The sequence below is a fragment of the Hordeum vulgare genome, chromosome 7H (assembly GCF_904849725.1).
Source record: "Hordeum vulgare subsp. vulgare chromosome 7H, MorexV3_pseudomolecules_assembly, whole genome shotgun sequence".
Classification (NCBI taxonomy): Eukaryota; Viridiplantae; Streptophyta; class Magnoliopsida; order Poales; family Poaceae; genus Hordeum; species Hordeum vulgare.
Window position 1 is genome coordinate 218,478,226 of NC_058524.1, and position 26,254 is coordinate 218,504,479.

The window sequence follows — 26,254 nt, forward strand, 5'->3', positions numbered from 1 at the left end:
GCTGGAGCTTGCACACTTTGTTAGCACCCTTAGGGTCGACAAAACCTTCTGGTTGCATCATATACAACTCTTCCTTAAGGTTCCCGTTAAGGAATGCTGTTTTGACGTCCATTTGCCAAATTTCATAATCATAAAAGGCGGCAATTGCTAACATGATTCGGACTGATTTCAGCTTCGCTACGGGAGAGAAAGTCTCTTCGTAGTCAACTCCTTGAATTTGTCGAAAACCCTTTGCGACAAGTCGATCTTTGTGAACGGTTACATTACCGTTTGCATCAGTCTTCTTCTTGAAGATCCATTTCTTTTCTATGGCTCGCCGGTCATCGGGCAAGACCACCAAAGTCCATACTTTGTTCTCATACATGGATCCTATCTCGGATTTCATAGCCTCAAGCCATTTGTTGGAATCCGGGCCCGCCATCGCTTCTTCATAGTTCGAAGGTTCACCGTTGTCTAACAACATGATTTCCATCACAGGGTTGCCGTACCACTCTGGTGCGGAGCGTGCCCTTGTGGACCTTCGTGGTTCCGTACTAACTTGATCCGAAGCTTCATGATCATCATCATTAACTTCCTCTTCAGTCGGTGTAGGCGCCACAGGAACAACTTCCCGTGCTGCGCTACTATCCTGTTCGAGAGGGGGTGCAATTACCTCATCAAGTTCTACCTTCCTCCCACTTACTTCTTTCGAGAGAAACTCTTTCTCTAGAAAGGATCCGTTCTTGGCAACAAAGGTTTTACCTTCGGATCTAAGATAGAAGGTATACCCAATAGTTTCCTTAGGGTATCCTATGAATACGCATTTCTCCGCTTTGGGTTCGAGCTTTTCTGGTTGAAGTTTCTTCACATAAGCATCGCAGCCCCAAACTTTAAGAAACGACAACTTAGGTTTCTTGCCAAACCATATTTCATACGGTGTCGTCTCAACGGATTTAGACGGTGCCCTATTTAAAGTGAATGCTGTAGTTTCTAATGCGTATCCCCAAAATGATAGCGGTAAGTCGGTAAGACACATCATAGATCGTACCATATCTAATAAAGTGCAATTACGACGTTCAGACACTCCGTTGCGTTGCGGTGTGCCAGACGGCATCAGTTGTGAAACGATTCCACACTTCCTTAGGTGTGTGCCAAACTCGTGACTCAAATATTCTCCTCCACGTTCAGATCGTAGACATTTAATTTTTTGTCACGTTGATTCTCAACCTCACTCTGAAATTCCTTGAACTTTTCAAACGTCTCAGATTTGTGCTTCATCAAGTAGATATACCCATACCTACTCAAATCATCGGTGAGGGTGAGAACATAACGATAACCACCGCGAGCTTCAATGTTCATTGGACCACACACATCAGTATGTATTATTTCCAATAAGTCGGTTGCTCTCTCCATTATTCCTGAGAATGGAGTCTTAGTCATCTTGCTCATGAGGCACGGTTCGCATGTGTCAAATGATTCAAAGTCAAGAGACTCTAATAGTCCATCAGTATGGAGCTTCTTCATGCGCTTAACGCCGATATGACCAAGGCGGCAATGCCACAAGTATGTGGGACTATCATTATCAACTTTGCATCTTTTGGTACTCACACTATGAATATGTGTAACATCACGATCGAGATTCATCAAGAATAAACCATTCACCAGCGGAGGATGACCATAAAACATATCACTCATAAAATAGAACAACCATTATTCTCTGACTTAAATGAGTAGCCGTCCCGCATTAAGCAAGACCCTGATACAATGTTCATGCTTAAAGCTGGTACTAAATAACAATTATTAAGGTTTAAAACTAATCCCGACAGTAGATGTAGAGGTAGCGTGCCGACGGCGATCACATCGACCTTTGAACCATTCCCGACGCGCATCGTCACCTCGTCCTTGGCCAGTCTCCGCTTATTCCGCAGTTCCTGCTTTGAGTTGCAAATGTGAGCAACAACACCGGTATCAAATACCCAGGAGCTACTACGAGCGCTGGTAAGGTACACATCTATAACATGTATATCACATATACCTTTAACGTTGCCGGCCTTCTTGTCCGCTAAGTATTTGGGGCAGTTCCGTTTCCAGTGCCCCTTTCCCTTGCAATAGAAGCACTCGGTCTCAGGCTTGGGTCCGTTCTTTTTCTTCTTCCCGGCATCTGGCTTACCGGGCGTGGCAACAGCTTTGCCATCTTTCTTGAAGTTCTTCTTACCCTTGCCTTTCTTGAAACTAGTGGTCTTGTTGACCATCAACACTTGATGCTCTTTCTTGATTTCTACTTCTGCAGACTTGAGCATCGAGTACAACTCGGGAATGGTCTTCTCCATCCCTTGCATGTTGTAGTTAAGCACAAAGCCTTTGTAGCTTGGTGGGAGAGATTGCAGGATTCTGTCAATTATAGCATCATTCGGAAGTTCGACTCCAAGTGAAGTCAGACGACCGTGTAACCCAGACATTTTGAGTATGTGCTCACTGACAGAACTGTTCTCCTCCATCTTACAGCTAAAGAACTTGTCAGAGACTTCATATCTCTCGACACGGGCATGAGCTTGAAAAACTAGCTTCAACTCCAGGAACATCTCATATGCCCCGTGTTGCTCAAAACGCCTTTGGAGCCCGATTTCTAAACTGTATAACATGCCACATCTAACCAGAGAGTAGTCATCACTCCGCGTTTGCCAGACGTTCAGAATGTCCTGGGCTGCTGCGGGAGCGGGAGGGTCACCCAGCGGCGCATCAAGGACATAAGCCTTTTTAGCTGCTTCAAGGATGAGCTTCAAGTTGCGAACCCAGTCCGCATAGTTGCTACCATCATCTTTCAGCTTGTTTTTCTCTAGGAATGCGTTGAAATTGAGGTTGACGTTGGACATCTACAATATATATAAAGACAACTTTTAGACTAAGTTCATGACAATTAAGTTCATTTAATCAAATTAAGTATGAACTCCCACTTAAATCGACATCCCTCTAGTCATCTAAGTGATACATGATCCATGTTGACTAACCCGTGTCCGATCATCACGTGAGACGGACTAGTCACCATGGTGAGCAACTCCATGCTGATCGTATTCAACCATACGACTCATGTTCGACCTTTCGGTCTCTTGTATTCGAGGTCATGTCTGTACATGCTAAGCTCGTCGAGTCAACCTAGGTGTTTCGCGTGTGTAAATCTGGCTTACACCCGTTGTATGCGAACGTTAGAATCTATCACACCCGATCATCACGTGGTGCTTCGAGACAACGAACCTTCGCAACGGTGCACACTTAGGGGAATACGTTCTCGAAATTTTAAGAGGGATCATCTTATTATGCTACCGTCGTTCTAAGCAATAAGATGTAAAACATGATAAACATCACAATGCAATCATATAGTGACATGATATGGCCATTATCATCTTTGCTCTTTCGATCTCCATCTTCAGGCATCGCATGATCATCATCGTCACCGGCGTGACACCATGATCTCCATCATCGTGTCTCCGTGAAGTCGTCACGCCAACTACTACTATCACTACTACTATGGCTAACCGTTAGCAATGAAGTAAAAGTAGTAAGCACATGGCGTTGCATCTCATACAATAAATTAAGACAACTCCTATGGCTCCTGCCGGTTGTCATACTCATCGACATGCAAGTCGTGAAACCTATTACAATAACATGATCATCTCATACATCATACATGCAACATCACAACTTTGGCCATATCACATCACATGTCAAACCCTGCAAAAACAAGTTAGACGTCCTCTAATTGTTGTTGCAAGTTTTACGTGGCTGATTTGGGTTTCTAGCAAGAACGCCTTCTTACCTACGTGACAGCCACAACGATGATATGCCAAAGCTATTTACCCTTCATAAGGACCCTTTTCATCAAATCCAATACGACTAGAGTAGGAGAGACAGACACCCGCTAGCCACCTTTATGCACGGTGTGCATGTCTGTCGGTGGAACCAGTCTCACGTAAGCGTACGTGTAAAGTCGGTCCGGGCCGCTTCATCCCACAATACCGCTGGAAAAGAATAAGACTAGTAGCGGCAAGCAAATTGACAAATCATCGCCCACAACTATTGTGTTCTACTCGTGCATAGAATCTACGCATAGAAAACCTGGCTCGGATGCCACTGTTGGGTAACGTAGCATAAATTCAAAATTTTCCTACGCATATTCAGATCTTCCTATGGAGAGACCAGAAACGAGAGAGGGGTAAGAGCATCTTCATACCTTTGAAGATCGCTAAGCGGAAGCGTTGCTAGAACGCGGTTGATGGAGTCGTACTCGTAGTGATTCCGATCTAGTGCCGAACAATGGCACCTCCGCGTTCAACACACGTGCAGCCCGGTGACGTCTCCCGCACCTTGATCCAGCAAGGAGGAGGGAGAGGTTGGGGAAGAACTCCAGCAACACGATGGCGTGGTGTCGATGGAGAGACGAGGTCTCCCGGCAGGGCTTCGCCAAGCACCGGCACAGAGGAGGAGGAAGAAGAGCAGGGTTGCGCCGAGGGAGATGGAAAAGTCCAAATTCCAATGGCCAAAACCCCTCTATATTTATAGGAGGAGGGGGAGGGGATGCACCACCCCTAGGGTTCCCCCCCTAGGTGGTGCGGCAGCCACCAGATGGGAGGGGGGCAGCGGCCAGAGCAGGGAAAGGGGGGGCGCACCCTAGGTGGGCCTTGGGCCTCATCTGCGCCTAGGGTTTCCCCCCTCCCCCTTCTTGGTGCGCATGGGCTGGGTGGGGGGCGCACCAGCACACCTAGGGGCTGGTTCCCTTCCCCACTTAGCCCATCTAGCCTCCCGGGGTCGTTGCCCCCCTTCGATGGTCCCCCGGGGCCACCTCCGGTGGTCCCGGTACATTACCGGTGACGCCCGAAACACTTCCGGTGTCCAAAACCATCCGTCCTATATATCAATCTTTACCTCCGGACCATTCCGGAGCTCCTCGTGATGTCCGGGATCTCATCCGAGACTCCGAACAACTTTCGGTAACCTCGTATAACAATTCCCTATAACCCTAGCGTCATCGAACCTTAAGTGTGTAGACCCTACGGGTTCGGGAGACACGAAGACATGACCGAGACACCTCTCTGGCCAATAACCATCAGAGGGGTCTGGATACCCATTGTGGCTCCCACTTGCTCCACGATGATCTCATCAGATGAACCACGATGTCAAGGATTCAATCAATCCCGTACACGATTCCCTTTGTCTGTCGGTATAGAACTTGCCCAAGATTCGATCGTCGGTATACCTATACCTTGTTCAATCTCGTTGCCGGTAAGTCCCTTTACTCGTTCCGTAGCACGTCATCGTGTGACTAACTCCTTAGTCACATTGAGCTCCCTGATGATGTTCTACCGAGTGGGCCCAGAGATACCTCTCCGTCGCACGGAGTGACAAATCCCGATCTCGATTCGTACCAACCCAACAGACACTTTCGGAGGTACCCGTAGTGCACCTTTATAGTCACCCAGTTACGTTGTGACATTTGATACACCCAAAGCACTCCTACGGTATCCGGGAGTTGCACAATCTCACGGTCCAAGGAAAAGATACTTGACATTAGAAAAGCATTAGCATACGAACAATACGATCTAGTGCTAGGCTTAGGATTGGGTCTTGTCCATCGCATCATTCTCCTATTGATGTGATCCCGTTATCAATGACATCTAATGCCCATGATCAGGAAACCATGATCATCTATTGACTAACGAGCTAGCCAACTAGAGGCTTGCTAGGGACACATTGTAATCTATTTATTCACACATCTATTACTGTTTCCTGTTAATACAATTATAGCATGAACAATAGACGATTATCATGAACAAGGAAATATGATAATAACCATATTATTATTGCCTCTAGGGCATATTTCCAACAACCATGTTTAGAGGAGTTATGTATAGAAGGACTACAAGACTGCAAAGTTTTAGATCAAGGAGAGATGTGTAGCTAGCAGTTGTACTTCAAGGTCAAATTTCTGCCAAAAACAAGTTTCGGAAGGGCTGCTCATATTTCCAACATGAGCATGCCATATTTTGGTTTGGGATGATGCAGTAGCATGCTAAAGGCTCTCTGTAAATAGGTGGGGGCATTTGCTTGAGCAGAAGTATAGCAAGAGGGGTAAAAATAGTGTTGCCAAGGTAAAAAATGAAAGGTAGAGGGGTGGAGTCACCCTCCAATAATTTACCAGAGGCCATGGCAAGGTTACTGGAGGTAAAAGGGGACTGGAGAGAGTTGTGGCAAAAATTTAAGCTCAAGGAGATTAGTGGAAAGGGGCCAAAGTAGCAACTTTGGTAAATGGACAAAAGGTGTTTGATGGTTGCTAGGTCTATCAAATGTACTCCATTTGCTATGAAACTTAACACGATCACATAATAGGTGAAAATGATCTTGGACAATAAATATTAGATTTGGTGGAGAAAGTTTCCAATGTAGACTTGGAAAACTCATGAAATGTGCAGAAATGGCTTTCTGCTAACAAAACTATGCAAATCAATTCCCACTAACCCACAACATGGTTTGGTGGCAATATTTGAGCATTAGAGCATGCCCAAAAAGTATGGGATCAATTGGAACAACTTTATAATACAAGGTTTCCCAAAGTTAGAAATCAACAAAGAAGGTTTTGAGGGGTTTGGGACAAGATCTTCTATTCTCCTTGATGCACCACTTGGTGTGGACGCATTATTGGAGTATCATAACATGTACACAAAATTTGAGAACAATTGGAGACACTTGGCAATGTAGAGTTTCTCAAATTTGGATTTGGACAGATAGGTTTTTGGGATAATTAGGTGTATCAAATCAACTTGGATTTGGATGAAACTTGGCAAGATTATCACATATATCATGTGTGACATGCTAGAATATTACTGGGTTTATTGAGAATATTTCTTATAGAAATGTTTCAAAAGCTTGAAATAGGTAGAAAGGGTTTTGAAGGGTTTTGCCTAATATTTTAAACATGGCCACATTTTTAAACTCTTATATATTGGATATACATATCCACTAAGTTTCCCTATATTTTCTCAAATATTTTGGAAGCAATAAAATTAACTTTCCTTCATAAGGGACCATTTCTGGCCTCACGGAAGGGCATTTAAATAAAATAGTAAAATAACTTTTAAAATAATAATATTGTGGTTTTGGATATCCATTTTGATAATGGGATTTAAATAAAATATTTGGTGCAAAATAACTTCCCTAATTTGAGGACTTGTAGTACAAATCCCAACTCACGGGTTTTTGAAAGCTTAAATCAGGGAAATGCCATTGGTCAAAATAATGTTTGGTAAAAGTAGTTTCTCTTCCTATACACATGGCATGATCATTTGGCAAGGGTTTGGATCAAGGAGGTGAGTCTCGAGAGTAATAGGAACATTGGAATTTAAACACAGACAACAAGCAAGCAAGCAACAATCACATCAAGCATCACAATGAGTCATAAAATATTTAATCGGCCCTAATTTTTTAGTTATGTTAGTTTACCTAGGAGAGTGAAAACACAAGGGGTGACATACTTTCTTAATTTTATTTGGAGCTCATAACCCAATCCAAGTTTTCGTATTTCAAATTGATCATTATGTTCAGAAATCTTATCAAATAAGACATTAAGCGGAACCTTCTTTCTAAGATTTTCATCATAAACAACATAGTCCGTGGATCTTAGTTTTCTTATTTCTTCCAACTTATAGAGAATCCCCTCTATGGGTGGGCACTCACCGTTAACCCTATAATGAGTAATTATATCTCTAGCTTCTTGTATGACATTGCTAAAAAAATTAGAAAGAAAAATAGAAGCTAGACGTTTGGTGGAAGCATCATGGATATTAGATAATTCTATAAACAACCATTGTATGAAAGGATGCATGTGCACAAATTGTCTTTCCAATTTTACTATAAGTAAAGATATAGCACCCGCATAACTTGTAGTTCTAGCAACAATAGCACCTCCTATCAATGGTAATGATCCTGCACAAGTGAAAAAAAATTGAATCACACTCTTTCGAATAATATTACCACTACCTATGCGGAGTTTGTTACTTAGCATAATATGTTCTACCTTAGAAGGATCATCATTCGCAGGATTACCAAGTTTTCCATTAGCAACTTCATCAAAATTTCTTTTAGCATTCTTCTCACAAGGTGAAGTTGGAAAATCAAGGGCTTCCGCACTACAGGCGGAGACATCACTAATATCAAGCTCATACATGTTATCAATTTTTAAGCAAACTAGAGAGCGAAGATGCAAACTAGTGACAAGCTAAGCAATCGAGGGTAAATATTTTGTATTTTTTTGTGAGATGAACTAAATATACCAGCAAATAAAAAAAGAACAAGTGAATGAAAATTTGTGTGAATTTACATGGTAGTTGAGATGATATTCCCCGGCAATGGCGCCAGAAATCCTTCCTAATACTTGTGATCTGTGTTGGGTTTTCCGTGAAAAGGAACATGTTATTGTCTTATTGCAGCACAATGTGGGTAAGTATTTACCTCAATTATGAAACAAAGGTTCATCGAACTAATAGGAATGTCAACAACATCCGTCTTCAACGGCCGCACACCAAAAAAACAACTTGCACCCAACACGGGCAAGAGGGTTGGCAATCCCCGTGTTAGGTTATTTGCAAACAGTTGAGATGTGTAGATAATTGTAGATAACTGTAAACTGCAAAATAATATTAAAAAAAGTAAATGGCAAAAAAGATTGAAGGTTTTGTATATATATGGTGAATAGACCCGGGGGCCATAGTTTTCCCTAATGGCATCTCTCATCAAAACAACAAACGGTGGGTAAACAAATTACTGTTGGGCAATTAATAGAAAAGCGGATAGTTATGCGATATTCATGGCAATGATCATGTGTATATAGGTATCGTGTCCATAAAAAATAGGCCGACTCCTGCATGCACCTATTACTATTACTCCACTCATCGACCGCTATCCAGCATGCATCTAGAGTATTAAGTAAAACAGAGTTATGCATGGACAACGATGACATGATGTAGACAAAGTAAACTCAAGAAATATGTATAAACCCCATCGTGTTATCCATAGTATCAGCAACACAAAGAAGCATCTTGTTCCGTTCTTTCACTGGGATATAGAAATTCGCCAGGTTGAACCTACTACAATGCACCTCTCTCACCAAAGAAATATCAATCTAGTTGGCCAAACTATTTCAATAGATCAGAGCAAACTATGAAGCTATCATAATCATGCACGTAAGAATCATATTAGTATTGAGAGAATACTCAAATATTTATCATGAATAATCTGAACATAAACCCACAATTCATCGGATCCAAACAAACGCGCTGGACAAAAGGAATTACATCATATGGATCAACGCGAAGATGCGACGATCATTGTATTGAAGATCAAGAGAGAGAGAGAGAGATTGCCATCTAGGTACTAGCTATGGACCCATAGGTCCATGGTGAACTACACATCATCGTGAGGGCAACAAGGTTGATGAAGAGGCCCTCCATGGTCGACCCCCTCTAGCAAGGTGTCGGAATGGAGCTCCAGATTGCCTCCCATTGGAATAGAGACTTGCGACAACATAGAAAGTGTTTCGGTACTGCCTCTAAGGTTTTTAGGATATATGAGAATTTATAAGCAATGGAACGGGCTCGAGAGAGCCTCGAGGGGCCCACAAGCCATCAGGGTGCCCCCAGGTCACGCCTTATTAGCTTGTGGGGCCCTCAGGTGGCCTCCAGCCTTCTTCCCATACTCCTCGGTCTTCTTTTTGTCTAGAAAAATCTACAAAAAGTTTCAGGTCAATTGGACTTTGTTTCGTATGGAAAACCTGAAAAGTCAAAAACATGCAGAAAACAACAAGTGGCACTGGGCACTAGGTCAATAGGTTATTGCTAAAAGTTAATATACATTGGTAAATAAATACCCAACAAGTATGCTAGAATGAAAATATATCACCATGGGACAATAAAAAATTAAAGATACGTTGGAGATGTATCAGCAACCAAGTCCCTCGAGGCAGCGTGTTGCCTACACTCGCCCTGGTGGATGTCTTTTAGGATCTCGCGCCCTTTGACCACCTCAACGCAATGCTAGAACACGTCGGTCACACCGCGCTTAATAAATCATGGTCGATGATGGTGTAGGTGGGAGATCGGCGATGGACCTGTCGGGCCACGACCTTGTTAGGAGGGAGTTTCACACGTGCGAGGAATGTGAGTATGGGCTGAGCCCAAGAAGGCACAGGAACCGCCGGGGAGGTGGCCGGAGCTCAGAGCTGGCAAGGCCCAGAGTCTGGTCGGCAGTCCCTCAGACCGAGCAGTCAGCCCTCGGGTCCGCATGAGCTGGAGGGGCCTCGCCCACCATGAGGAAAACTGCTGGATCGGAGCTAGCGTTGCGTGGAGGCAAGCCGATAGTCCCCGAGATCGAGCTGACAGTCCTCGGGACCAAGCCGACAGTACCCAAGGAAGGCAGGGAAGTGTCCGAGCCCAAGGCAGCGGCTGGATCAGCCAGAACAAAGATGGATTCCGACTCGGGGGAGGGCTTGATCGATAGTTTGAGTAGCCGCTCGAGGGAGACGCGAGACGAGATGGCCCGACGGGTGGAGCCAATCTTGGCCAATGTACGACTACTTCATTGTCCGCCCAGGGTACGTGGTGGAACTCGCAGCCCTCAAAAGAGTTAGTGATTTGCTAGATGAGGAAATAGTAGCTTGCCATATTTGAGTCCCGGGAATCCCATTCGCTCGAGACTTGTTGCACCACGAGGTCTGACTCACGAAGCAAAGGATGCGGTGAATGCCGATCTCCTTGGCAAGATGGAGACCATGGACGAGTGCCTCGTACTCATCCACATTGTTGGAGGCGGCGATTTGGATCTATAGTGCATATTTGAGCTGATCTCCCTTGGGGAGTATAGGATGATGTCGTCCCCAGGCGGGTTGTGGTGACCCCGACCCATAAGTCGTGATGACCGACTGCACATGTAGAGTGATCCTAGAGATCAATGCTCACTGATCACACAACAGTTGAATAACAAGAGTCTTACATCCATACATACCATCAAACACAAATAAACACGGTTGAGGTTAAATCTTACATAGATAGGGCCTCGAAGGCCAACACACCAAACTTAACTAGCAGCAGAATTCCGGAATGAAAGCATGGACCAAAGCCATCTGCCTTATCCCTACAGGCATTCTGACTGGGAAGCGTCCTAGTTCGCATGTTCGTCTCCAACAAACTCTTCATCAAACTCCTGCTCTTCCATGTCTGGTCAAATGAATAACCAGTAGCAAGGTAGTGAGTACTTTGAATGTACTCACAAGCAACCCAGGATGTGGAACAAGGTAAAAACAATGCATGATATAGCATTAAGTAGGTAAGTTGCAGAAAGGTAGTTTTAGGTGCAATGACATGATCAACATCATAACAAGGCATGCATCATGAAGTAACTGAGATCTGTATGAACAAGTCATCGATATATACATGAACAGGGGAGGAACATCTCATGTTGCATCATCATGCCAAGTCATCCGACATGGCTCAAATATCATATTTCTCACACACACCACACACACACACACAGTTTTGTAACAATGGACGTAGCCCAAGAGCGGTCATCCAACTATCCTTGACCATGGACACGGTTATTCGAATAGCTTTACACTCTACATAGGTTGCACACTTAACCCACAAGACTCAGGAAACTTCTATGTTAATCCACGAATCCTGGTATTTTCCATACCCGAGGTTGTAGGATCGAAAGTTTGTCTAGAGGGGGGTGATTAGAATACTTGATAAGATAATTTTTTTGCCTTTTCCCAATTTTACTTGAGAGGCAGCTACGGCGGTTATAACAAGTCAAGTACACCCTACACATGCAGTTCTAATAGTATATCAACGGGAAGTAAACATGCAAGTGTAAATAGAGGAGTAAGGTAGGGAGATCAAACGCATGAGGTTGACACATCAATTTTTGGCATGGTTCCAGTAGGTGGTGCTATCATACGTCCATGTTAGTGGAGACTTCAACCCACAGAGGGTAAAGGCTGCGAGAGTCCACGGAGGGCTCCACACATGGAGGGTCCACAAAGAAGCAGCCTTGTCTATCTCACCATGGCTTCCGTCCACGGAGGACTAGCCTTACTCACTGTAGATCTTCACGAAGTACGCGATCTCATTGCCCTTACAAACATCTTGGTTCAACTCCACAACACGAAGTAGGAGGCTCCCAAGCGACACCCATGAATGAGAGGTGGGTGAAGGGGTATATATAGGCAGCAGCCAAAATCCAAATGTTACACACAAAAGAGCAAACTCGGTGACACCGAAGTTGGAAACTCGGTGGTAGCGACTAGCACTAAAGGTGTGAACTTTTGAATCTCGATGAGACCGATATATAGAACTCGGTGGCACCGAAAAGGTGACTAACGATCAGATGGCCAAACTCAGTGGCACCAATACTCAAACTTGGAAATTCCGATTTTGTGTATCTTGGCAACAGAATGTTGGTGACCCAAACTCGATAGCACCGATGAAGTTTCGGTTGCACCGATTTGGTGGGAATGGCCTGGGTTCTGTCTGGTCCGATGTGGCAATGTTGGTGACACCAAATTTGTGAATGTGGAACTTGATAGAGTGGATATGTGGGGAAAATGACTGAGTGTTTTGGTGGCTAACTTTGAGCATTTGAGCAATCAGTTCATTTTACTACCTCACGCCCTTTTAGTAGTATTGGCTTTCCTATGGACTCAATAGTGATTTCTCATAAATATAAAATGAAGAGTCTTCTAGCTTGGAGCTTGAGCCAATATTATTCCTTTCTTGCATCAAGGGGCATCTCCACAAAAACCTTAAGCCATAGAATCTTTTGAACTTTTCTAAAATTTACTTGGAAAACACATTAGTCCAATGATGCATATGTTGCGATCAATTATCAAAACCACCCAAGGGAGCAATTGTGCTTTCAGAGGTAAGTAGCCAAACAATGCCTTTCATATGACGATACTAACCAAGATTCCACTAGTTGGTGTCATCCCTCGTGATGTACATCACAAGTATCACCCATGAGGGCACGCAACGGTGTGCCCGGAGTGTGTGAAAACAGCCCATGGTCGTCCTTTCTGGCATGACCCTGTACCGAGAGTGACCACATCACTCCTGCCACTAGTAATATGGGCTCTCAGCTAGTATCGACCATAGTAATCTACAGAGCCTCGTCCCATAAGAGGTATCGTGGTCGTACATGTAAGGTTGGAGTAATGGTGCAACTTAAACCAATCCGTTTTCTAGAAACAACGCACTCACTTGTCTTGGTACACCGCTTCTTTCTCAAGTGGTTACCTAGCTCAACATCATCTTCGTTGGGCATTATTGGCACCCGATGGGGTTTTCAAAAGTCTTTGAAAACACCTCTTGTTTCTAGTAACAGGCATAATCCCATCCCATTTGCAAAGCAACTACACAACAACCTATCTATTTCCCGCCAACAAAACTCTAAGCACAAGTAGAGTCATGTCATGCAAGTATCAACGAGGAATTGACGGGGGCAACCGATAAAGGTGGTCACCATAGTCACCATGATTCAATGCAGCAATATAAGTGCTATATGCCATGCAAAAAGGATTTCAAGTCTTTGTCAAGGGGTTGCTTGCCTGGCTCGACAAAGTCTCCAGGGTCTTCAGAGTCTTCTGGTACAAATCCTTCATCAACAACACAATCTATCGTCGTAATTATAATGCGAATAATAAGACCACGACAAAACTGAAAAAATAAAGTCTTCCTAAAAATGTCACACCATATTTGTAAAATAGTAGGGTGAATATAAGCTTTTACAAATTATAAGATTTTGGTTTTGAGGTGCAAAAAGTAACAGAAAGCATTTTAACACATGGTTAAAATATTTAAAAGTAGGTTTTAATTACAAACAGTGTATAAAAGTTATTGTAAAAATTTCACGAGTGGCACCATTAACGAGGTGGGGTTTTTAGAAATTTTTCGGAATTTGAATTATTGTATTTGGAAGATTACAATTAAAATAAAAAGGGAAGCAACACTATTTCTAGTGGGCCACAACATAGGGGGGCCCGAGCCGACCGAGAAGAATCAGCCGAGGGGATGAAGGGGTGTTGGGGAACATTGTATGGGGAACAAAAAATTTCCTACGCACACGCAGTACCTATCCATGGTGATGATCATCTACGTGAGGGGAGAGAAAATCTACATACCCTTGTAGATCACTAAGCGGAAGCGTATATAACGCGGTTAATGTAGAGGAACATCTTCGTGATCCAAATCGCAGCCCGTCCCGTGATACCATCATGATCCATCCCGATCTAGTGCCGAACGGACGACACCTCCACGTTCAGCACATGTACAGCTCGATGATGATCCCCGCCTTCTTGATCCATTAAGAGGGGCGAAGAGGTAGATGAGTTCTCCGGCAGCGTGACGGCGTGCCGGCGATGGTGGTGGATCTATTCCAGCAGGGCTTCGCCTAAGCGCCGCTGAAAACCGATCTAGAGGAGAGGGTAGCACGTGGCTGAAAATTCTGCGCAAAAACCCTCCAAAAATCTAGTATATGTAGGAGGAAGGAGGGAGGAGGCTTTCCCACCAAGGGAAGCATCCCTTGGCTCGGCCGAAGAAGGGAGGGAAGAGTCCTCCTCCAATTCCACTTCGAGTAGGACTCCTCTCCCACTTGTCCACCTCTTTTGGATTTTCCACTATTTTCTCATGGGCCTTCTTTGGTTGATTGGCCAGCCCACTAGGGGCTGTTGCGCCACTAAAGTCCATGTGGCCCTCTCAGGGAGTGGTGGGCCCATTAGGTGGACCCCCGGAACCCATTCGTCACTCCCGGCACACTGCCGGTAATGCCCGAAACCTTTTCGGAATCCAAATACCAACTTCCTATATATCAATCTTCATTTCTAGACCATTCCAGAACTCCTAGTGACATCCTGGATCTCATCCGGGACTCCAAACAAAATTTTGTTACCAACATCAATAACTCAACTATACCGAAAACGTCACTGAAGCTTAAGTGTGTAGACCTTGCGGGTTCGAGAACTATGCAGACATGACCTGAGACACTCCTCGGTAAATAACCAATACCGGGATCTTGATGTCCATATTGGATCCTACATATTCTATGAAGATCTCTATCAGTCAAACCTCTATGTCAAGGATTCAGTTAATCCCGTATGTTGTTCCCTTTGTCCTTCGGTATGTTACTTGGTCGAGATTCGATCGTCGGTATCTCCATACCTAGTTCAATCTCATTACCAACAAGTCTCTTTACTCGTTCCTTAATACAAGACCCCGTGACTAACTCCTTAGTCACATTGCTTGCAAGGCTTGTTGTGATGTTGTATTACCGAGTGGGCCCCGAGATACCTCTCCGTCACACGGAGTGACAAATCCCAGTCTTGATCCATGCCAACCCAACAGACACCTTCGGACATACCTGTAGAGCACCTTTATAGTCACCTAGTTACATTGCGATGTTTGATACACACAAGGTATTCCTCCGGTGTCCGGGAGTTGCATGATCTCATGGTCATAGGAACAGATACATTGACATGCAGAAAACAGTAGCAATAAACTGATACGATCATATGCTACGTTCATAGTTTAGGTCTTGTCCATCACATCATTCTCCTAATGACGTGATCCCGTTATCAAGTGACAACACTTGTCTATGGCCAGGACACCTTGACCATCATTGATCAATGAGCTAGTCAACTAGAGGCTCACTAGGGATAGTGGGTTGTCTATGTATCCACACATGTATTTGAGTTTCCAATCAATACAATTCTAGCATGGATAATAAACAATTATCATAAACAAGGAAATATAATAATAACTAATTTATTATTGCCTCTAGGGCATATTTCCAACAGTCTCCCACTTGCACTAGAGTCAATAATCTAGTTCACATCACTATGTGATTGTAATGAATCTAACACCCATACAGTTCTAGGGTTCGATCATGTCTTGCTTGTGAGAGAGGTCTTTGTACCCCTTTACACACTCATGGCAAGGCACACATCAGGTGCAATACACTGCATGGCATACTTTACATCCTACGGCTAAGGCATAGGGGATGACCTTCGTCCTTTCTCTTTCTTCTGTCGTGGTCGGGCTTTGAGTCTTACTCAAATTCACATCTTACAATACATCCAAGAACTCCTTCTTTGCCGATCTATTTTGAACTCCTTCAAAAACTTGTCAAGGCATGCATTTTGTTGAAAGTTCTATTAAGCACTTTGATCTATCTCCATAGATCTTGATGCTCAATGTTCAAGTAGCTTAATCTAGGTTTTACTTTGAAAAACTCCTTTCAAACAACCCTTTATGCTTTCCAGAAATTCTACATTATTTCCGATCAACAATATGTCAACCACATATACTCATCAGCAATTCTATAGTGCTCCCACTCACTTCTTTGGAAATACAAGTTTCTCACAAACCTTGTATAAACCCAAAAACTTTGATCATCTCATCAAAGCATATATTCCAACTCCGAGATGCTTGCTCCAGTCCATAGAAGGATAGCTGGAGCTTGCATACTTGTTAGGATCCTTTAGGATAAAAATACCTTCTGTTTGTATCACATACAACCTTTCCTCAAGGAAATCATCGAGGAAACAATGTTTTGACATCCTATCCCCAAGATTTCATAAGTAATGCAACAACTGCTAACATAATTCCAACACACTCTTAGCATCGCTACGAGTGAGAAAGTCTCATCATAGTCAACTCTTTAAACTTGTTGAAAACATATTTACGACACGTCGAGCTTTCTCAATGTTGACTTTTCACCATCACCGTTTGTCTTCCTTTTAAAGATCCATCTGTACTTAATAGTCTTAGGACCATCAAGTAGTTCTTACAAAGTCTACGCTTTGTTTTCAGACATGGATCCTCCCTCGGATTTCATGGCCTCCAGCCATTTTTCGGAATCCGGGACCACCATCGCTTCTCCATAGCTCGTAGGTTCATTGTTGTCCAACAACATGACCTCCAAGATAGGGTTACCGTACCACTCTGGAGCAGTACGTGACCTTGTCGACCTACTAGGCTTGAAGTAACTTGATCCGAAGCTTCAGTATCACTATCATCAGCTTCCACTTCAATTGGTGTAGGCGCCACAAGAACAACTTCCTGCGCCCTGCTACACACTGGTTGAAGCGACGGTTCAATAACCTCATCAAGTTTCCACCATACTCCCACTCAATTCTTTTGAGAGAAACAATTTCTCGAGAAAGGACATGTTTCTAGAAATAAACACTTTGCTTCCAGATCTAAGATAGGAGATGTACCCAACTGTTTTGGGTATCCTATGAAGATGAAATTATCTGCTTTGGGTTCGAGCTGATCAAGCTAAACCAATTCACATAAGCTTCGCAGCCCCAAACTTTTAAGAAACGACAGCTTAGGTTTCTCCATACCGCAGTTCATACGGTGTCATCTCAACGGAATTACGTGGTGCCCTATTTAAAGTGAATGCGACTGTCTCTAATGACTAACCCAAAAACTATAGTGGTAATTCGATAAGAGACATCATAGTATGCACCATATCCAATAGGGCGGGGCTATGACGTTTGAACACACCATCACACCATGGTGTTCTAGGTGGCATTAGTTGTGAAATAATTTCCACTATGTCTTAATTGTGTACCAAACTCGCAACTCAGATATTCATCTCTATGATCATATCGTAGACATTGTATCCTCTTGTCACAACGATCTTCAACTTCACTCTGAAATTACTTGAACCTTTCAATAATTCAGACGTGTGTTTTATCAAGCAAATACACGAGTATCTACTCAAATCATCTGTGAAGTTAGAACATAATGATATCCACTGAGTGCCTCAGCACTCGTTGGACTGCACACATCAAAAATGTATTACTCCCAACAAGTTACTTTCTTGTTCCATCTCACTAGAAAATGAGGCCTTCGGTCATCTTGCCCATGTGATATGATTTGCATGTCTCAAGTGATTCAAAATCAAGTGAGTCCAAACAATCCATCTGCATGGAGTTTCTTCATGCGTTTATACCAACGGGCATGGTTCACATGTCTCAAATGTTTCAAAAACGAGTGAGTCCAAAGATCCATCAACATGGAGCTTCTTCATGCGTTTTATACCAATATGACTCAAGCGGTAGTGCCACAAGTAAGTGATACTATCATTACTACTTTATGTCTTTTGGTATTAATATTATGAACATGTGTGTCACTACGATCGAGATTCAATAAACCAGTCATTTTAGGTGCAAGACCATTGAAGGTATTATTCAAATAAACAGAGTAACCATTATTCACTTTAAATGAATAACCATATTGCGATCAACACAATCTAATCATGTCTATGCTCAACGCAAACACCAAATAACAATTATTTAGGTTTAACACTAATCCCGATTATAGAGGGAGTGTGCGATGTTGATCACATCAACCTTGGAATTACTTCCAACACACATCGTCACCTCATCCTTCTAGTATCTGCTTAACCTGTAGCTATAATTTCGAGTTACTAACACTTAGCAACTGAACCGGTATCTAATACGCTGGTGCTACTAGGAGTACTAGTAAGGTACACATCAATGTCACGTATATCCAATATACTTTTGTCGACTTTGCCAACCTTCTCATCTCCCAAGTATCTAGGGTCATTCCGCTTCAGTGACCATTGCCCTCATAACAGAAGCACTTAGTCTCAGGTTTGGGTTCAACCTCGGGTTTCTTCAGTAGAGCAGCAACTAGTTTTCCGTTTCATAAAGTATCTCTTCTTGCCCTTGCCCTTCATGAAACTAGTGGTTTTACTAACCATCAACAACTGATGCTCCTACTTGATTTCTACTTTTGCGGTGTCAAACATCGCGAATAGCTCAAGGACCATCATATCTATCCATGATATGTTATAGCTCATCATGAAGCTCTAGTAGCTTGGTGGCAGTGAATTTGGAGAACCATCACTATCTCATCTTGAACATTAACTCCCACTCAATTGAAGTGATTGTAGCACTCAGACAATCTGAGCACATGCTCAGCGATTGAGGTTTTCTCCCTTAATTTGTAGACAAAGAATCTTGTCATAGGTCTCATACCTCTCAAGAAGGGCACGAGCCTGAAATCCCAATTTCATCCCTTGGAATATCTCGTATGTCCCACGACGTTCGAAGCATCCTCAACGCATCAATTCTAAGTTGTTAAGCATTACACACTGAACTATCATGTAGTCATCAAAAACGTGTATGTCAGATGTTCGCAGGATCCACAGACGACGCTCGGGGTTCAGCACACCGAGAGGGGCATTAAGGACATAAGCCTTCTGCGCAACAATGAGGACAATCCTCGGTTTACGGACACAATCCGCAAAATTGCTACTATCATCTTTCAACTAAATTTTCTGTAGGAACATATTAGAAAACAGTAGAGCTACAGCGCAAGCTACAACATAATTTGGAAAGACCTTTCGAATATGTTCATGATAATGAGTTTAATTAATCATATTACTTAAGAACTCCCACTCAAATTGACACCCCTCTAGTCATTCGAGTGTTTCATGATCCAAATTCACTAACTCAAGTCCGATCATCACGTGAGTTCAGTTTAGCTTCAATGGTGAACATCTCCATGTTGATCATATCAACTATATGATTCATGCTCGACCTTTCGGTCTCTTGTGTTTCGAGGCCATGTCTATACATGCTAGGCTCGTCAAGTTTAACCTGATTGTTCCGCATGTGCAACTGTTTTGCACCCGTCGTATGTGAACGTTGAGTCTATCACACCCGATCATAACGTGGTATCTCGAAACGACAAACTATCACAACGGTGCACAGTCGGGGAGAACACAATTTTATCTTGAAATTTTAGTGAGGGATCACCTTATAATGCTACCGTCGTCCTAACCAAAATAAGGTGCATAAAAGGATTAACATCACATGCAAATCAAAAGTGACATGATATGACCATGAACTTGTGCTTCTTGATCTCCATCACCAAAGAACTGGCATGATCTCCATCGTCACCGGCGCCGCTTTAGGCGTTCTCGGAATGGGGGTACCTAGACCTGCCTGCCTATGGCCTAGTGCTAGCCCACTTCATCAAGCAAACCCATGGGCCCGACATCACTCAAGGCAAGGCCCTCGTGAGGGGCCAAGCCTCACGATGAGGAACAACATCAAGGCCCCCTGGGGGCCTCCTCAGGACCCATCCGGAGCGGCGGATATTCCGAGGCGAGGCCCGGCCTTAGGAGTCAAGGATGACGTACAGGAAGGACAGGTGAGCAGCGGACAACGGGATGGAGTAGTTTCCCCTTTAGTGCAAAGGGGGCAAGGACGAGCGCATGTTCCCAAGGCATCTTCTAAAGGTTTCCTTTCTGGTGCAGCAAGGCTGCCGCCACCTGCGAGCAGGATGGACGTAATCCTTGGACCCATCCCTGCAGCGCTGACAGCCACTTTGCAAGCGAAGACTACTTTTTGGCAGGGGAGCATGTTCCCCTCTTCCCCTTCAAAGTTGTCCATTGTGGGATCCCTTCCCGCCGAAATGGTAGGGAAGAGGACTGAGGCCGCCACTATATATAGAGGGCATGTTACATCGTAGAGGTGGATCCGATTCATCCATTCACCCACGGGCACCACACCAAGCCTCCGGAGGCCCTCGAGCACTGTACAAGTTCATCGACCAACCTCCACGAGAGGCAACCCACCAAAGCAGGAGTAGGGTTTTACACTTCTCAGCGGCCCGAACCTAGGTAAACTGTTGTGTTTTGGGTCTTCTTCACCGTCGAGTGAGTTCTCTCCTATCCTCAGCAAGTAGTGGGTTAGGTGAGGCGAGCCAGCGAGAGATCTTCATGCACGCCCCTGAGTTCGAATCTTTAGGGTTTTGCGGAGCCCAAAATCTGACATTTGGCGCGCCAGGTAGGGGGCGTGTAAAGGTCTTCTCCGAGCTTCATCTTCCCTAAGCCCCATTGCTCCAATGACTGGCGCCTGGCAAGCTTCTTCGAGCCTCGTCGAGCTGGCTTCCAACCATCTTACCACAGCGGCCGCAACGTGTACCGGCATTGTGGTACAAGGCGTCTCATACCAGATTGTCAACATCACCTCCACCGTCGCAACCACCCACGGCACCCAGACGCACAACGCTTGGGGGGCGGCCCCGGCGTCCGCGACGTGCCGCATCAACTTGGAGGACGTCGGTGCGTATGATGCGCTGCAGATGGCGAGCGATATGCTCCGCTATCGAGCAATGCAGGGGGGCTTTGACGCTTGGGAGGACCACATCACGGAGCTGATCGCCATCGCTCAGAAGGCCATCTGACCCCATTCTTCTTCAAGGCCGTAGGCATCGGGTGTCGGGGCTCGCACTCGTGCCGGTTCCCGGGCCTGCAAGCGACGGGGCCCCTCTTGCGCTAGGCGGGGCCGAGAGAGGCGCGCAGCATGCCGTCCTCCTCCTCCAGGTTCCGGTGGACGGCCTTGAGGAGCAGCATGCCGGCCACCGCCAGGAGCGTGATGAGAATGTCAATTTGATGCGCACGCCGACGCACATCATCAAGACCGGGTCGACCCCCGACAACCCGGGGCGGCCAGGCGGGAGTGCTCCCTCAGGCGCAGCCAACATAAGGCGGAGGTGTCGGTGCGGGCGAACTACGGCAACGGAGACATGCTAGGGCACCAAGGGGGGAGTCTACACCGGGCAATACCGGGACCAACCAACGGCGGCAACAGGAACAAACGACTTCATGCGGAGGCCCATCGCAGGAAGATCTTCGAGCAACGCGTTGGGGGGATCCCCCTCCGCCGCTGAGAGGGACCGCCACCGTCGCACTGCTGAACATCTTAGAAGGTCGGTCGAACACCTACATGGAGCCTTACGTACGAGAGTATGTGGTATCGCCTGACCCTCCCGACGAGGAAGAGCCTCAAGCAGCCACCCCAGGCGCATGGCCACCTCAGGATTAAGGAACGCTCTGGGGGTGCCCCTCAAGCCAGACCCTAGGGCCCCCACTGCCGGAGCGCTGGGTCCAAGAGGCACAGACAGGGAGGTGGCCCCAAGCCGTGGGGCATGGTGCCAGCCATCACCCCCGCGGAGGGACTGGGAAGAACCGGGTCCCAGGGCTCAGGAGGATGAGTCAATTGCAGCAACGAGACACAAGTGGCGCGGGTCACCCGTGGCCGCTATGAAGCAGGCGTGGGCGCCGAGGTCTGGGCCTCACGAGGCGCCCCTCAGACGCGAAGAAGCTATGCGAGGTAATTTTTTCGTTCACTGCTCTAGGGAGTGTCTGTTGACAGCAGGAACTTCAAGTGTTCAGGGCATACCTCTGCCCATCATGTCGTTTACTCATGCTTCCCTAACTTCCACTGCATCCATTCGGCAACCTGACATCTTACCTTGCTTGCATCTTTGGGTGATCTCCCCCCCCCCCACGCTCGGGGGCTCCGGCCGGTGCGTGTCGCCCCGTCGCGGGACCTAGGGAGGCCCCGTGGCCTCCCAAGGCAAGAATCAACAGGATAAAATGGGGGCCGCTTGAGCATCAAAAGGGGGTCCTGAGCATTGCACCTCAGGAGCCTTACCGGTCATAAGGCCACCTGCCACCCCTGATGCCAACCAAGAACATTCGGTCGTTATCAGGGATGGTAGGGCTTGACCCCCTAGCTGCGTTCGTCCATTCGGTCGCAAGCAAAGGCGGTTGGGAAATGCGCGGGACCGGGTCTTGGCGACGCAGAGCCGTTCGAATGTCAAGGGGGGCTCCTGAGCACCGCACCTTAGGAGCCTTACCGGTCACAAAGCTACTTGGCCACCCTGGTGCCGTCCAGGCACATTTGGTCGGTATCACGGGTATCAGGACCTTGCCCCGTGAGGCGCCTCACGACGACAGGGAAATGTGCAGGACTGGGACCTACCGACGTAGAGCAGTAGAAAAGCCCTCAACCAGCATCAGGAGAAGGAGCGTGCGGGACGTGCATCAACCCTAGGCACCTCTACATCGACCTTCAATCCTTCCGGAACCTACTTCATCCCGTGACACTCTCACGTATTAACGAGCCGAGGCTGTATACGCCCAGGGCCCCCCGAGGACGCGGAAGGGGTCCACCCCATGCCTAGTGGAAGCCCTATGCTCCGCACTGGGGGGAAGATGGAGGCCGTCAACATAGTCCACCAATGACTGCGCTCAACTCAAAAGGAATCAGGCGCCTAATGCCTCGGGGGTAGGGACACTCACGAGGTCAAAGCGTCCTCACAACCTCCCAGATACACCCCACCATGACACTCTCACATAATAATGAGTTGTGGCTGTATACGCCCAGGGCCCCCCGAGGACGCGGAAGGGGTCCACCCCACACCTAGTGGAATCCCTATGCTTCGCGCTGGGGAGAAGACGAAGGCAATCAACGCAGTCCACCAATGACTATGCCCGCAGCTGGCAAGGAAATAGACACAGTCCACCAATGACTATGCTAGCCTAGGTGCCGGGCGTGGCGTTTGCTTGCTTCTTCCTGGATCTTGAACTATCTTCAGCTGGATTTAAATTTGTCGTTTTTGAAAGTTGATGTTTGAAAAACAAAAGGGGGGATTTTTCTCTTGCACTCTATCGTTTCGCCGGCTTTGGAGCCTCCTTTTTTGGATGACATCTTGTGAGGAGCTGAACGCTCCGCACCGCCCCTAGGCACCAAGGAGCATGAAAGCGAGGACTTGCCGCCCCAGGGGCAAACATTTTCAGCGGTCGACCCCCGCTTGGGGGTCCGGATCGAAACGCGACACCACCAAAAAGAGTCTCGGGAGGCCTCAGGGGCCCCTGGGGCGGTGACCAAAGGAACGGACTGGGGAATCGCTCGAGCGCCAAAGGGGGCTCCAGAGCATCAAGCCTCAGGAGCCTCACTGGTCATAATGTGGGACCAGGGTCTGTTGTCGTAGAGCGGCTTGAGTGTCAAGGGAGGCTCCTGAGCAACAAGCCTCACGGGCCTTACTGGTCGCAAAGCCACTCAGCCACCTAGGTGTCGATCACGTCGGCACCCGGGGCGCCGGGGCTTTGTCCTGTGAGGAACAACCTTGGTAGCGGGATTTGCCTCATGGCGGCAGGGAAATGTGTGGGACCGGGACCTGTAGAGATAGAGTGCCAAAAGGGTCTCCATCCCATCCCACCTACAAAGCAGTAGCTGCTCATGAGGAGCTACGGATGGGACTGGCGCAAACCCACGAGCTAAGTACCCCGCAGGCCCAGATGGGGTCATTTGGTTTCACACCAAACTAACAATGAATCAAAAACACGCGTACTAACGAAGGGATGCATGGCCTAAGGATTTAGCTGCGGCGAGTAATGGGGCCATCGACCAAGCGTGCAGCAGCACGAGCGGTGCCTCAGGAGGACGGGACCTCCTGTGGGCCCTGGCCGCCGTTACCCCCGATCAATGGTTGGGGCAGCGACGGGCCCTATGCTTCGAAGCTGAGCCGCAACGACTACCAGCGAGCAAACCATCAATTCAAGAGCGAAACGGAAAATGGAGAATGACAAAGGTAACGAACAAAAGTCTAACACCCAACAGGGTAGAGTTCTTGGTCCGATATTACACGGGAAGGAAATAGAAGATGGGGGACGCCTAGGGGGAGAGGCCGCCGACGCCGCCCTTGGCGCCTGCTGGCTCGGCGTCGGAGCCCTCCTCCTCACTAGAGGCGGGCACCCAAACGTACCGCTCCACGAGGGTGTCCACGCGCGAGCGGACTTCATCCCGGAGAAGACGCCGGGACTCAGCGGGCACTGGCTTGACGATGCGTTGGAGATCGAGCTGCTGGGCGAGGCGGCGCAGGTTGGAGAAGAGGAGCGTCAAGGCAAGGCCCAGAAGCTCGTGCGCACCGGACGCGTTGTCCTCCTCCACGAGGGAGACGCCAGCCTCCAGTGTCTCCACCACCTTCTGGAACAAGGTGAGGTAGCCCCCGTCGCTCCTCACGTTTGGCAGCGCCGGGGCGTCCCCCATGAATCGGCGCGTCCCGTCGGCCGCCCGGCCGGCGATGACCGCGAACTGCTTGGCGCGCTGGGATGCCATCATCCGGGCGTAGGATGCCTTGTCCTAGGCGGCCTGAATGGCGTCGGTCGCCTCCTGGACCTGCCTCTGCAACGACGCTAGCTCGACCTTGGCCTCCGCTTCGCCCTCGCGAGCGGCCTGGAGGGCGGCCTCAGCGCTCTCGAGTTGAGCCCACAGCCCCTCCACCTCCTCCTGAAGCTCACCGAGCTTGAGCTTCTTGTCCTTGGGCGCTCTGGAGAAAATGGAAGATCAATCGCCAAGCAAAGGATATGGCAACAAAGAAAGAAGGTGCAAACGAGGGACTTACTCGTCACTCAGAGCCCAACGGTGGTAGATGCGCGGCGACCCCGGGGGCCCTCCGCCGCTGCCCCCGGGGGCGGACGAAGGCGCGCAAGGTGCCGTGTGTTTCCCCCTGCTAGAATCGCCACCGGGAGATGCCATTGAAGACGAAGGAACGAAGGGGAAAAGAGGTTTGTCTCAGCGGAGCAAGGGAAGCAAAAGGAAAGTTCAAGATCACGGTACCTCCCCCGTGCCACGGGCGGGGAAGATTTATAGGCGAACTACGACCACCAAGCATCGTGGGAGCACGAGCGTCGTGCACCCCTCAGGTGCCACGAGGAGGGCTTCCGCCCACGTCGCCTCACCTGTCAACCGAGCAGTCACGTCTATGAGGGCCGCTGGACGTGGGTCGGCCATGCCGATGCCATTCAACATAACAATGATGGCCTGCGTGGTTCTTGGCCATCGTTCCATCGTGGTCTGGTGCGTCCCGGATGCCTCGGGGAGCGAGATCGTCGCCGCATACCGTCCGGACACATGTCCTGCGTGGCCCGCAGGCAATTAGGGCCCGTGACACCTCGGGCCGTCCCCGAGGCTTCGCCCGGAAGCCAACCCGAGCGCGTCGTGGGCCCGGGGGCTACTATCGACATTCTGGGAATGGGGGTACCTAGACCATCCTGCCTACGGCCTAGGGCTATACCACTTCATCAAGCGAACCGATGGGCCCGACATCACTCAAGGCAAGGCCCTCGTGAGGGGCCAAGCCTCACGAGGAGGAACAACATCAAGGCCCGCAGGGGGGCTCCTCAGGACCCCTCTGGAGCGGCGGATATTCCGAGGCGAGGCCCGGCCTCAGGATTCAAGGATGACGCAGAGGAAGGACAGGCGAGCAGCGGACAACATGATGGAGTAGTTTCCCCTTCAGTGCAAAGGGGGCAAGGACGAGCGCAGGTTCCCAAGGCATCTTATAAAGGT